This window comes from Pseudopodoces humilis, chromosome 1 (genome assembly GCF_049639895.1).
Source record: "Pseudopodoces humilis isolate 2021_Gansu_Grassland_sample_001 chromosome 1, ASM4963989v1, whole genome shotgun sequence".
In the NCBI taxonomy this organism is placed as follows: domain Eukaryota; kingdom Metazoa; phylum Chordata; class Aves; order Passeriformes; family Paridae; genus Pseudopodoces; species Pseudopodoces humilis.
The window spans coordinates 139310185-139324683 of NC_142200.1; the positions used below are offsets into that span (position 1 = coordinate 139310185).

At 37.5% G+C, this 14499-nt stretch overlaps 1 long non-coding RNA gene across 1 annotated transcript in view; it reads left to right on the forward strand.

The window, feature by feature from the left end:
• The window catches only part of LOC148185238 (uncharacterized), a 67412-nt gene extending 55480 nt beyond the window's left edge, over window positions 1-11932 (forward strand). The window contains exons 3-4 of the long non-coding RNA XR_015772928.1: window positions 10736-10917; window positions 11811-11932. This is a non-coding gene — a long non-coding RNA (uncharacterized LOC148185238). The remainder of the gene's footprint in view (window positions 1-10735; window positions 10918-11810) is intronic.
• Window positions 11933-14499: the final 2567 nt, after the last annotated feature.

Sequence of the window (14499 nt, forward strand, 5' to 3'; positions counted from 1 at the left end):
TTAGGGCAGTTTCTTTGAAAACAAGGGATGAACACCTTTTATGTTAGGAGAATATATTACCCAAGTCTCCCAGAATCTGATTATATATTTTGTTGCTCTACTGTCATTTAAAGCAAGGGCACTGAACAGTTTTTCCATCCATGCTGAAAGTGTGCAGTATTTCTCACGGGAGAGAAACAGATAATCTACCTCACTGCCTATGCAGTGGACACTTCCACCATTCATGAGCAGTAGCTGTTTCTCTGGGATTTCAGAGAAATAGAGTTGAGAGGTGTGAAATATTTCTACATGACCGAACTTGTATTAGTTATTCAACTCTCCCTCACCAAAAATGCAGAAAAAAACCCTAGAAATGTTATGATCAAAACATTCATTAATTGGGTTGCAGATTCAGAACTATTAGAATACAGTTACACACCATTAGACACATGGCACAGGACATAGATTAATTTTGCTGCCAATAATGGTGTTTTTATCAAAGTAATTTACCCAGTAATTCTGTACCTGCTGGGTGTGTGCATGCAGGCATTATAAGCAGTAAGGAAACAAAAGACTGAAAAATGCAGTGATTTTTCCAGGTGCCATAGAACAGACACTCCCAATAATAAGAAAAAAGAAGAGGGAAAAGGCACTGTAGAAAGTGAGATTCCTTGGCCGTGGACCTTGCCGTATTCCAAGTGGAGAATACAGGGAATATGTACCTGCAGTGTAGTCAATTACTGGGACAGGAGGATTTACATCAGAGGAGCCTGAGCTGCTGAAATGTCATCACATGTTCTACAAAAGGGTTTACAATTTAAAATGTAAACAGTCCTAGAATTTCACGTTTTCAGATAACCAAAATCAGCTGGTAAAATGTCAAAGCTGCTGACCAGAAAAAAACCCAAAGTAAATCAGGAGACATGGGGAGAAAAAGGAGGCAGAGGTCAGCGATGTGGCAGCTCCTGGGCAGACAGTAAAGGTGCTTTTGTAGTGATGTGTTGGTTTGAATGTGACAAGAGAAATCCTTCTCCCCTGTTCACTGCATGTTAGGAAAGAAAGAGAGTATTTTAAAATCTGAAAAGGATACCTATAGCCAGGCAGGAAAAAAAATAAAAAAAATTCAAATATAAAAAAAGTCATAATATTTTTCTTTCTGTTCAAAGTTGTTTTTTCTCAGGTAATCTTCATTGGTTTTATTGGATGGTGGAACATATTTTTCAAGTGCTATGCTGTTTATAAAGTTTAAGAAACCTATTTAGAGAACAAAAGTTACATTGTCTGACTGGTAGAACCAGTCACGTGGCTGGAAAAGTGAATTCCAAATGTTAAGTCCGCAAAGGAATAAAGAACAGCTCAGGTGCATCCACTTATATTTCTGTTGTTTATAAGCAGTGAAGGCTAAATTATTATGAAGGATTCACAAAAATTATGTCTTAGTTAGAAAACAGCCTAAATGTGAAAATCCAGTACCTTGTGACTAGAATTTAACTAGATTTGATTGTAAGGAAAGGAAAAGAAAAGAAAAGAAAAGAAAAGAAAAGAAAAGAAAAGAAAAGAAAAGAAAAGAAAAGAAAAGAAAAGAGAAAAGAAAAGAAAAGAAAAGAAAAGAAAAGAAAAGAAAAGAAAAGAAAAGAAAAGAGAAAAGAAAAGAAAAGAGAAAAGAAAAGAAAAGAAAAAAGAGAAAAGAGAAAAGAGAAAAGAAAAGAAAAGAAAAGAAAAGAAAAGAAAAGAAAAGAAAAGAAAAGAAAAGAAAAGAAAAGAAAAGAAAAGAAAAGAAAAGAAAAGAAAAGAAAAGAAAAGAAAAGAAAAGAAAAGAAAAGAAGATTTTGTAATTGTTCACATGCAGTCAGGAAATCCTGAGTAAAGACTGATGACTGATTGTGTCCTCTATCTCGCTACAGCATTCCCTGTGTAAAACAAGTGTAAATGCTGCCACACTGATACAAACATAAATGATAATTTAGACAGAGAGGAACGCCCAAAAGAGTGTGGTTGTATTAACAATGTAGGCCTTGGGTCAAACCAAGTTTTATTTTTGAAACTATGACTTGCAACCAAAGTTGCTTAATTACCTGTGAGCCCTCTATTAAATCTTCAATATTGTAATTGTTATAATGAGTTAACTAAATACCAACACTATCTTCACTAAATCGAATGTCAAGTTTTCCCATCACCTGTCTCACAGATCTAAAAGAAAATTATAATGTCAGTACGTGGGGTTTATTCACTTGACAGCCATCTTCTATGCTAGGAAGTTACCAAAACTGAATGAAATTGTAGAGAAGAACTCAGCAGGAAAGGGCAATGCTCTGCAGTGAGAACGAATCTGGATAATCATCTTTAATTCTAGAATTCCTCATTGGTATCGATATGTGTCAATGGGCTGTCTTACTCGTGCCACTATTAAAAAGGAATCAATTTTACTGCTGGAGACAAGAATCTTTCCAGGCTGAAACTTCACAAACTTTTAAAGATATTTCTTGTTTCATCTGAAGTGTTTGGGCAAAAGATTGTTCACTTTAGTATTTAAATGGAAAAAATACTGATGCATTAATTTCTGCTGATTTGGTACAACAGCAGTATCTGCTGCAGTGTTGTTTGCAAATTCATCATCCATTTGTTAATTTTTTTTTTCCTAAGGAAGCAGCAATCATTGTGCTTTTTGTTTGAGAATATGATAAATATAAGTCTGTGGATTCTTACATTACCATAAACCTTGTTTCTTCTTCAAGGTCTGTAACAAGTGTTTGAAGGAAGTCTGGAATATAACGTACAGCAGGATGTTTCTTGGCTGTTGGGCTCTGGCAGTGGTCACACAGCCATGTTTAAAATGATGAACAAGTTAGAGGTTGTCAGGCTGCCCTCACCGTGTTTGAGAGATGTCTCCACAGATGTGGATTCTATGTGTGCATGTGGAGAGAGTAAATTTCACTCAGAGTGAATAAGACTCTGGAATTATTTTTCCCCAACAGTTCTGTGTACTCACCAGAGTGTGCCCCCTCCTTTAGCTAATATTTGTAGTAACTTTATATGTTAAAACAAGGCTATGCAGTAGCTGCTGGTAGCTTAATCATGTGGCTACAAAATTAACCTTTGACCTTTCTTAGCCTAATCAGGAAATTGATTTCAGGAGCTATTCCTTAACCCAGGATATGTGGTTAAAGTTAAACATCACTAATAGGAAGTCCAGTAACAGGAAATGTGTGAATGCTAATCCGTACAAACATAAACAAACCTCTGGCTTACATACAGTTTTATTGGAATTTTCCTCTTGACTCCCTTTCCTTCAACAAGCCAGAAAAAATTACAAGCAGCTTGTTAAACTCTTTGAAAAATCTTGAGGAATTTTTGTTGGCTATAGGTTTATTAGGTTTTTGCTAAAGGAGACTTTCAAAATTGGGTAAAATTTTGTGAAGAATAATCTCAGGACAGTCACATGCAATTCATCTTCACTGCAGTTCTGATCAATGAGGTTTATGATCAGAAGAACACAAATTTTTAGGCAGAGTACTAAGTGAGGCAATTTCTGTTTGTGTAACAGAATTGGGTGATTAAGAGAAAAGGGGCTCGAAAACTCTATTTCCATAAGGCAATTTTGAAATATTTTTATAAAAAAGATTGTCAGCCACTGAAATGAATATAAATTCAGGACAGAAAAGTAACTTTAAGAATTTCAAACATTTTTATTATCTTCATTGAATTCCAGCTACATTTCATTAGGAAAATGGGCTGGTGTGACTTGCAGCTAAACACAAGCCAGTTAATCACCATAAATATATGTACAGGCCTTACCTTGGGAACCTGTGCCTTATGCTTTTCTCTTCACACTAAATCAACAAAACCTTCATGATCATATTGAGCTCCATTGAGTTCAGTGGGATATTATGCATATCCATTGACACAGATCAGCTTTCAGGATTAGGGCCAAAGTAACTTTTCTGGGAGGAGTTTCCTTGAAGTCAGAGGAGGATCTTATAGGAACAGAAAAAAAAATGTCTAGTCTGATTAAATTCTTTCTCAAAACAGGAAAGAACAAGATAGCTGTAAAACAGTAGCTTACAATCTCTGTAGTTCCTCTTTTGTCCTGTCCAGGTTGAGTGAATCAGTGATATTCATAAAATAAACACAGGCAAAGCATTTACTGTGTATGTTAAATCAGGGGATATGTATGGCATTAGAATAGTGTCACAATGATACATGTTCACTTATTTACAAGATTGGCTAACCCATGAGCCACACAAAAGTGGCTTTACTTTGCAGATAATTTTTTCCTAAGGGAATATTTTCAAAAGAGTTCTTAAGATGTACTATTATGTCAACTTCAATAAAAATGTTATTGCATGTAAAATGAATATCTGAATGACTATCTAAAATGTATTTAATGATTAACAACTGTGAAGTAAACGGTAAAAGAATTATATCAGTCCAGCCTTGTTAAATAAATTTGGGATTAATTCAATTTGCCTTAATACAGTGTCTACTCTAGAGATCATAAAAGCTTCTCTTTGGGGTTTGATGGTCCTTTGAGTACTTGGTTGTTTTCCATTTTTGGATCTCCATTTGCGGACTGATGAATTGTAGCCATTTACTCTACTGTAGTCCAAAAGCTCTTTGCTTATGATAACTTGTAAAATTGATTTTGATCACAGCCTCATTAAACACATGTTTTGTAAAATGGGACTGATGAGTGAGGAATATGCAGCCTGCAAGAGCCCTCCCACTTAAATGTAATAATGTTAAAAACTGAAGAAAAAGTTGCTATGTAGAGGCATGACAATATTTATACAAGCAACTCTTATGGCCTTATATTCTCTCATTAGTCTGGTGCTGTTGGAATAATTCCTGAATTCAATAAATTTAAATATAACTCAAGATTTGATTGTAAGTTAATAGGACTTAATTAAAAGCTATAAAGAAGAGGTAGAGTAAGCCTCAGAGTAGTATTAACCAACTATCTTTTTGTTTGTTTTCTAGCATAAATAAATGATTTCCCTTTTTTTATAAGTTACCATTTGACAAGGGGTTTAGTCAGTTCCCTGGAGTACCAGTTTCATAGCAAATTTCAATCAGGCAATAAATTTAATATTTTAAATTATTTGAACCTTGTGACACTTTTTCTACAGGAAAAAAATCTCCTTGTTTTTCTTATAAATCTACCATTTCTCCCCTCCCACACCCCATTCAAATATTGCTTTATGCTTTCTGTTAAGAAACTGCTGTTAAAGTATTTTTAAAATACTCAAGAGAAAGAATCTGTCTTTATGATGCTTGTTTTGACAGAACACAAATCGCTGTCAATGTGTCAATGTGAGGCACAGTCCTTTTTTACTTCAGTGCCTTAATGATGACCTTCTAATGAGGAATGTAATTTGCCTAATTAAAAGGTTATCTGTAAGATACAGCTGTCCCTTGTGCTGTTGGAGTGAGCACAGTGGCTGTACCTGGGGAACCTGGGAATCCCTTACTTCCCCCAAGAAGGAAAGGTCTGGTAGCTACTGAGGAGGCTTTGTAGCTGTGGATGCTGGAAAAAATTATGAGGAGTCAGTCCTAAGTTCTACACTTTGGGCGCAATATTATCTTCTGATAGATACTACAAAGGGTGGTGCTGCCATCCTCAGGGATCTGGACAGGCTGGAGAAATGGGCTGACAAGAACCTTACAGAGGTGGACAAGGAGAAGTGGCAGGCCTGGCACCTTCAGAGGAACAACCCCATGCACCAGCACAGGCAGAGGCCTAACTGGATGGAGAGAAGCTTTGCAGAAAACAACCTGCTGTCCTGGTGAATGCCAAGTTGTCATGAGCCGCAAACTTGCCCTTGCAGCAAAGGCTAAATGCACCCTGGGCCATACTGGAGAAATGTTACCAGTCAAGGAATGTTCTAGTCAAGGCAGGAGATCCTTCCCATTTCTGAATTACTGGTGAGGCCACTGTAGAGTGCTGTGTCCAGTTCTGGCCTCACAAGGGACACTTGGACATACTAGAGAGTCCTCTGAAGGGCCATGAAGATGATTAAGGGACTTGAGCATCTCTCTCGTGAGGAAAGACTGATGGAGCTGGAAGGGTTTAGCCTAGAAAATGGAAGGTTCAGGGAGGCTCTTATCCATGTAAGTAAATCTATAAAGGGAAGGTGCAAAGAGGATTTTGTTAGTCTCTTTTTGGTGGTGCCCAACAACAAGACAAGAAGGAATGGGCTCCATCTGAAGCGGGAGTTTCCTTCTGAGCACAAGGAAACACTTATTCACTTTGCAGGTGGCCGAGCACTGGCACAGGGTGCTCAGAGAACATGTGGAGTCTCCCTCCCCGAAGATATAAAACTGTCTAGTCATGGGTCTTGGCAGCTGTTTGTAGGTGACCCTGCTTTAGCAGTGGGGTTAGACTGGATAACTCAAGAGGTTCCTTCCAACCTCAGCCATTCTGTGGTTCTAAATGAGTGCTGTATTTCTGTTCCAGACTTTCATGGACAGTGAATCCACTGACAGATCAGATGAAGGCTATATCAGTAGAGTATACTGTTTGAGCAGCCAGTTATTGATCATGTGAAATAGAATAGTTGCCCAAGTCTTGAGTGGAAATGCAAACCTTAAGTAGAAGAATATACATTGTGTGGCTGTGAGGCTGCTAGTTTTAGTCTGTCTGTTATTACATCAGATTTGTGTGGAATGAGTTCACCTCACACCTAATGGACGGGTATCCTAAAACTGTAAATTTTCATCTCATTTAGTTCCAAATGATATGTCTTCTGGTGTTCTCAGACTTTGACTGGTACTAGAAAATTCAATGTTCTGTTCACTTGTCCTCCATCTTTAAAGAACATTGTTAGAAACATAGTGATTGCTTATATTATATTTTGTGTATAGGATGCCAGCATCTAGAGACAGCAGTCTAGAAAATCCTTTTACAGAAAAAAAACAATCAATAAACTAATTTAATTGTTAGATTCTTTAAAGTTTTTTATCCATCATAATTCACAAAACTGAAGACTTGACAAAGATAAAACAGCATGTTTTGGTATGTTGCTATACCGCATGCCTAAGTAAGCAGCAGGCTCTAAATGAACTTTTTCACATCAGGAGTGTCCTATAGCCAGAGTCTGTGGTTCAGTCCTCTTTCTAGTCTGTATGGACACCTGCTTCTTCAACTGTAGGGCTACTTCACACTTGCAGTGCTATCCATTTAGAATTAAAGGCAGTTAAGGTTCATTAATTTCAAGCTGTTGATATGATCATACTGGCTACACAACACATATTTGAAGTAGGTTGATTAAAAGCATATATGAAGGATGTGATGAGTTACTATAGGTTTACAGTTTTAGACATGCTGAAGGAAAAGCATAATTTCATTTTGTTCCAACAAGGCTAAAAAGTGTTATAAATGGATATTTCTTATCATAGCATTATAGTGATAGCCAGCAGTAAGTGAGCATCTTAACAAAATGTTCCATTCTTCTTAACAAAATCAATAACCCCAAAGAACTGTCTTTTGGTTTCAGACACAGCAAATTCTGTTCAACATTATCATCACAATGTAAATGAGTTTGGAGCTCCTCGACCACATGGTATGGTGGGAGAGACCTATTAAAACTCAGGGATATCTCAGGAGCTCTGAAGCGGTTGGTGGCTCCACACTATTATCTCTTCCTCATTACTAACCACTCCCTCATGGCTGAAGGTCTACACTGCATGTATTTGTCAGCTGCTTATAATATACATATCCCCCAAAGTTTCACTTGTAAAATAAAGTAAAAAGATTTTGAAGCCAGAAATTGGGAGCAGAAGCTGAAATCCCCTGCTGCTTTTCATTCTGCCTTAGTCTCTGAAATTTCTTTTTCAAACAAGTAGCTTAAATTTCAGGGCATGGTATTTTAGTCAACCCAAAATATTTTGCCACAACTCCCTTAATTTCCAAGCCCTTGTGGTTGAACTCAGAGTCTCTGCGTGTCACTTGTACATTTCTTTGTGGTTTAATATATTTTCTTTTCTTCCTGATATATTTGAGGCATCTCTGTGCTGAGCTGTCTCATCTGAAAGAGGCTGACAGCATATGAAGGCAGAGACATATCTTTGATGAGAAAATGCAAATCCCAAACAAAACATTTGCAGAACCACTAATCACTATTGCCATACAATTGAGCAATGATATGGTATTTATTATAGAATGACTCAAAGGTAAGGCAGACTCCTTAAAAGAAATCCAACAAATAACTTAATATACACCTCCTCCACTTCTTTCTACAGAGGGTAATTTTTACTTATTGCAATTAGTGTCAGGACTCCCTCAGCGTTCAGTGGAACTGAGGTTTGATCTTTTTGGTCTCAGGAATGACTTGTGAGTGGTTTAAGGAGTTTGACAGTATAGCACATACATCAGCAAATGCTGTCAAAAGAAGTTTCTAAATTTGAAAGAAGGTGTGGTGCTCTGAACCTGATATTCAGAGATGCTGGGTAACCCCAGCTGTAAGTTTTCATGGTTGTGAATTCAGCACTTTGAAATGAGAGAACTGGTAATGCAAAAGGAACCAAAATCTTGGAAAGTCTGGAAAGTATTAATCTTATTTTACATTTTACTTTGACTTTACTGTTACAGTTATGGCTACTTCATAAATTAATTTTCACAACACCATTTGATAAAGAAAAGATATATATCTGTGAGCTTGGGTTTTTTCTTTTTGTATTTTTACATGCTTTCCTTATTTAGTTCAACTTGTATTTTAAATAATTTAATTTAGCAGAAGCTGTTTTAATTCTGATTGAACCTTAATTTAAAGCCATGGATATTGTCATTACATTTAATTATAATGAGCATTTTTTTTTTATAAAACCTAATTAGTCAGGTTTGGGTTTATAAAAAACCGCATCAGTTTATGGTGCATTTAAAGTCTGATATTCTACTATGCTAAACCCTGTTTATTTCTACTAGTAGAGCTTGGCTAGGAAAATTAATTCAAACCAAAGTTCAGATATAGCATTTTTCTGTATCTAGTAGAACCTATAACATCCAGATGTTTGAGACTGAATGCCCTAGGCACAATTCCATTTCTGATTTGGATTCACAAAGGTTGCAAAAAATATTTGTGCTAAATATAATTTTACTTCTCTGCATTACACAAATCAGATAACAAATCTAAGATGGAAAAAGCCAAAGGTCTTCTTTACTGGTGGAAAACAAAGTAGCTTCATTGTAGGGTATATGTGGAGTGCTAGGAGAAGAAGAATTTAGGTGTACTGAGTCTAGTAGGCTGCAGTTTCTTGTCCCCAAGCAGAAGATTGCATTTTGTTCAAAATTTCTATGCCAATAATTATGTTCTGTTTATCAAGTCAGAGATTGAGTCATTTGATTTAACAAAGTTTAAGGTGTGATTGATGCCATTGCAGTGTAGAGCAGCAAAAATAGGTCAGATGAATCATCTTTAAACACTTGTTTTTCTTCTTTGACTTAAAATCCCCAAACAACCTAAATTAACTAGCTCAGATATAAACATCTACACTCTAGGGGATTATAATCAGATGAAATCTACCCAAAATAATCACAGTTTGGTCCCAGCTGGATAAAATAGACTGTAGTATGTTTGGTCTGGTTCAGTAGTCATGTAGCTGAGACCCTGGTCTGCACTGAAAAGTTAATTGTCATAGTTAAAATCTTAAGATTTTGGGGTGTACCTCTGCTAAGTGCATAACTTAGTGGGCAGTGTGTTTGTAGTTGGGTTCAGATGTTGGCGTAGACCTACCTAAAGCACCTAGTTCAGTAGGAATAAACACTCTGTCCCTCCAGATTTTGTTTCCCTTCTGACCACCGCTGGCCAGTCAACTTTCTCATTGCAGCCAGCAAAAGCAGGAAGTGTCTGTTAGAGACTATGGCCAAGGAAAGAACTACTTGGGATATTGAGATCTCTCCAAGATAAAACATCCCAAGAGAAGGAAGCTTTGGGTTTACTTTTATGCTTATGGAAAGTAACTCAGGAAAGATTCATGTCATATTGGAGGGATGGCAAAAGAGGGACCCACAAGATGTCACTTCTGTTTGAGAAATGCTGCATCTGTTGCCATGCCAATCATAAAAGGAGATCGTTCTATAAATCAAGTGGCTCTTCATTATTAATCCCAGAGTATATGTATCTAAAAAAAGCCAAATATTGAGAACATGGATGAAGTTCAGGCGTACACATTTTATTAGGAACAGAAAAAATGCAGAAGTCTTTGAGTGTTGCTGAAGATATTATTTTCTTAGACTTTGTGTTTTGCTGGTTCATTCCTTTTGATTTTGAAAATCCATTTTATTTCTTCCCTTCAATTTCAGACCAATTCTTTCACTTAAATTTGTTATCTTGCACTGTCTCAGGGAAAAGAGTTGAAACTGCTCCTACAGTTTTCTACCTTGGTCCTCTCTATAACTTCCTTTTCAGAGTTTAACTCAGGATTTGCCAAAAATTGACCATGAATGCAATTTTCTTGATGAAACCCCTTTTTGTAGTCTCTTTTTGCAGTTTCCTAAGCTTGCTATTTTTGCCTTGATTATGTATTATGTAAGGAATTGAATTTCTTGGAGTTAAGCTGATACTTGATTTCACCAATAGTAAATATCCATTAAGTTAGATTTATTTTTAGACTCAATCTGAGTAGTAGTTGTCTTTAACAAGAGATTAAATGTATACAGTACCTGAGGTAATGAATGTGCTTTTAATTTGCTTCTATAGTTGCTACTAAATTAATTCAGGTTGCTTAATTAACCTGTAGCCATTTCTTATGTTTTCTGTAGTTTTGTACCAAAAATAAACAGTTGGATCCTGCTGTGGCTCTCCTCCAGTGTCTGCTGCTCTTCTGTGTTTCTTCTTGACTTCATAGCTCGGATCCACATAGCCTTCCTGCCATCAAACACTGCTGTTCCAGTAGAGCATCTTTCAGTTCTCTGGTTCTTCCTGTTAATCTTCAGGTTTTTAGGTGAGTGAGAGGAATTATTAAATTATTTATATTGGTCATTATAAATCTTATCTCTCTCCTACTTTAATTTAGGCTATCTGTGACCTAATTGGGTTATGCATATTTTGAAATTGTCTACATGGAAATAATATTTTTCTAAGAGTTGTAATTCTTTCAGTGGTAGAGTAATTTCATGACAAATGCTATTATACTTCAAAGGCAGAGGGAGAGGTGAAAGTGAAGCCACTGCTTGTGCTAAAAATTGAAAGCCATCCTACAAGTGCTCTTTACTTTCACAGTAAAACTGACAAATCTGAAATATCTAGTTCAAATGTTTGCCATTGACTAGCAGACATTTGTTGCTAAAGCTGGTAGAAGCAGTTTTCATTCTTTCTGCCTTCTCAGTGATTGATCTCTTTCTTTCTGCTTTTCTTTCAGAGAACTTAATTGCATGGGTTTTTTTTTCAAAATCAAGCCCATCAAATGTCACAACATTAGCATAATCATAAAAATGTCAAGCATTCAGTGCACTTGCAATATGCCAGAGCATATTTTTTCATGCAATTAATGTGGGTCTCTGGAACATGCCTTTGAATGGGCATCTATTGGAAAAGTTGACTAGTGGTTGCTACAGATTATTCCCATTAGGGAAAAGAATAGTTTTTCCCTAAAGTAGGATAAAATTGGTCCTTAAAAGCAGTAGATATTAAAGGAATAGACAGATATAAAAGGTCATCTAAGAAAAGAAAAGGTTACTGGTAGAATAATAGAATCATAGAACAATTTGGGTGGAAAGAGACCTTAAAGATTATCTAGTTCCACACTCCCTGCCATGGGAGTTTCATTCCTCTACATCAGGTTGGTCAAAGCCTCATCCAGCCTGGCCTGATGCTGTGGTTGTGTTCTGTGCACAGTTTTGCTCTGTCTGGCCATATTGATCACCAGCTGCAAGAACACGGAAACCTGGACCACAAATTTTGGTGGCTGCCGTAATCTGGATACTACCATCTGTGTCATGGGTAATTTTTTAAAAAATACAGGTAGTTGATCAATGCTGAATATTTAACATGACTAGATAAGCTAAAAAGCATCTGCTACATACTAATAAATGTACTTTTTTGATTGCATCCAAACTTGCACAGAATCTAAACTTTGTTCCACTGCTTGTACTAATTGCAATGGCATTATTTTGGTCAGTAATTTAATGGAAGGATTTGGGACTGTGAATCTCAATTGTAAGGATGGAAATACGGGAAATGGAAGTTTCAGATACCCATTGTAAAGCAACTATTATGCATTTCTGGGCAGAGTCCCTTCAACTTTCTTGGTTGTTACAGAGGGAAATAGCCACAAAGTACAATTGAATACTTTAAAATTTAGACATAGGAACCCAATGTATTGTCAGTGCAGTAATTTACTTCTCAACATCCTCTTCTGGATTGTGTCCTGAGCTCTTCACTTGATTTGTGAAAGCTGGCTTCATTAAACTCTTGACTACACTTGGTAAGACTGTTATCTAAAAAATTCCTTGGCATTGTTTTTTCCATGCATGGAAAGCCATAGACACAGTGTGCAGTGCTCTGGTATATCCAGGAGAGGAAAGCAGGCCTGCTGTGAGCAGGGCATCTCCTCCTCCTTACAGCCTCTGAACCTCCTTGGAGGTCTTTCTGAGTACCCTGTGGTGTCACAGGACATCTCTGTCTTACTGTCTTTGTTCAGATGGACAGATGTTTGCCTTTTGCACATTGCACTTGTGAAAATACAGAGGAGTATAAATAGGTCACACAGCTGGCAAAATGTGCCAAACTAATAACTTTCTCCCTCCAAATTTGTTTATGGAGAGCAAAGGCCTTGTAAACACCTCAATTTATGCTAAGGACAGAGTCATTACAGGTAGCTTTTCCCAATGTCTTCTCCCTTTAAGGAACAAAAATTATGTCCCTGTTTGGTCCACTCTTTTGTTCTGTGACACATCTGAAACAATGCTGGTGTGGTGGCACAGCTCATGCTCCCTGGATATGTGCTACAACAAATGGGTCACTTCAGCAGAATCTGCCAAAGGACACTCAGGGGATAGATACCACTGGGTAAGAGCTGCCAGTGGATGTCTGGATCTGCATCCTCTGCTCTTCTGACCTGTTCTGTCCTGAGACAATACTTTTATGCTGCATTTCCTTTTTTTCCTTTTCCCTACAGATTCCTTTCTGAACCTCACAGCATGTTTGATGTTCGTTGACAGAGGTCATGTGAAGATGAGTGTGCAATGCTCCAGGAGCAGAAAGATCACAGTGGCTTCAGTCTGCAAACTGACTGAGTGGAGAGATGTGCCCATGCCCACATGGACCTGCTGAAAGAGGACATTTTGCTCATTCCTTCTACTTCATTTCTCCTCACATTCTTCTCTGGCCAAGGAAATTTGACTTTGTTTCATGTAGTGTTTGAACATCTGTATCCTTTCCTAGGCTGCTGGGTAACACTTCTTATTCCCTGAACTGATGATGGGATTCTATCAGAGATGTCAGAGGACATGGATTTGGCAGTGGTAAGCCCTGATAATATAAACCATTACAAGTCAGATTTTGTAATCCATCCAGATCCCAAGGATGAACTCAAATATACATGGGAGTATTTCAGAAAACATTCCGTGTAACTGCAGTATAGAAGCAACTTCCTTCAAAATCCCAAGAACTGAAATGTTTGCAATTGCCTGTAATATGTACTTTTCTGATCATTATAGTCTGCTCTGTGCTAGTTCTCAACATGTAAGAACAGATCCTGCATTCACTGTGGGGATGTGATGAGCTAGCAGCAGAGAAGCAGTGCTTGCCTGCAGAGCAGTAAGACCAGTAGAAATAATCAGGATTTGGGTATTGAAAAGCAGAAAGTGATGCGTATGTATGTAAAAAATATAAGCAGCTTTCTAAATTATTTTCAGGTGTCTTCTTTAATCCATCTGTAAAGATGAAAACAATGTCAGATTTTTCCAAAGTCTCTTTTTAAAATGAGTTTTGAAGACAGTTTCCAGGTTATGTACATTTTCCATTCAGCAGCTCATGTGATGCCATGCAAGGTTCCTATCCTGCTCTTTCTCAGTGCAATGTGATTTGACATTGATGTCACGAAGACAATAGAAAATATTTCAGGTGTGCACTCAGTCCTCAGGATGCATCCCTGTTACATGGAACTGTGTACAGCTGGGAAGCATGGAGGGGGTTTAGGACAACAGTCTCTGCACTGCCAGGAGCACTTTCTGGCCTGATGTGGAGATCCCCATGGAGGCCTCCACAGAGGCATGGAATTGCTGTCTCTGAAGTTGGTAGAAGAAGGGGTGTTAGGGTGTACAGTGTGTAACAAGGGAACAGCCACAGCTCCTCTGCTGTGCAGGTTGAGACAGGGCAGCTCATGAGTTACTCTTTCTCTCTTGTGAATGAGAGTTTCAAAGGGGGTGTGTGTTGGACTGCCAGCACACTAGTCATGTTCTCCACCTGAATTTGTAGACTTGCACATCGACACCCCCAATCTGCTCCCCAACTGGTTATCCAAAATGGAGCTTTAACATTAAGTTTGCAGGTGATTCATACTGCCTTGTTCTTTCCCCTAGGA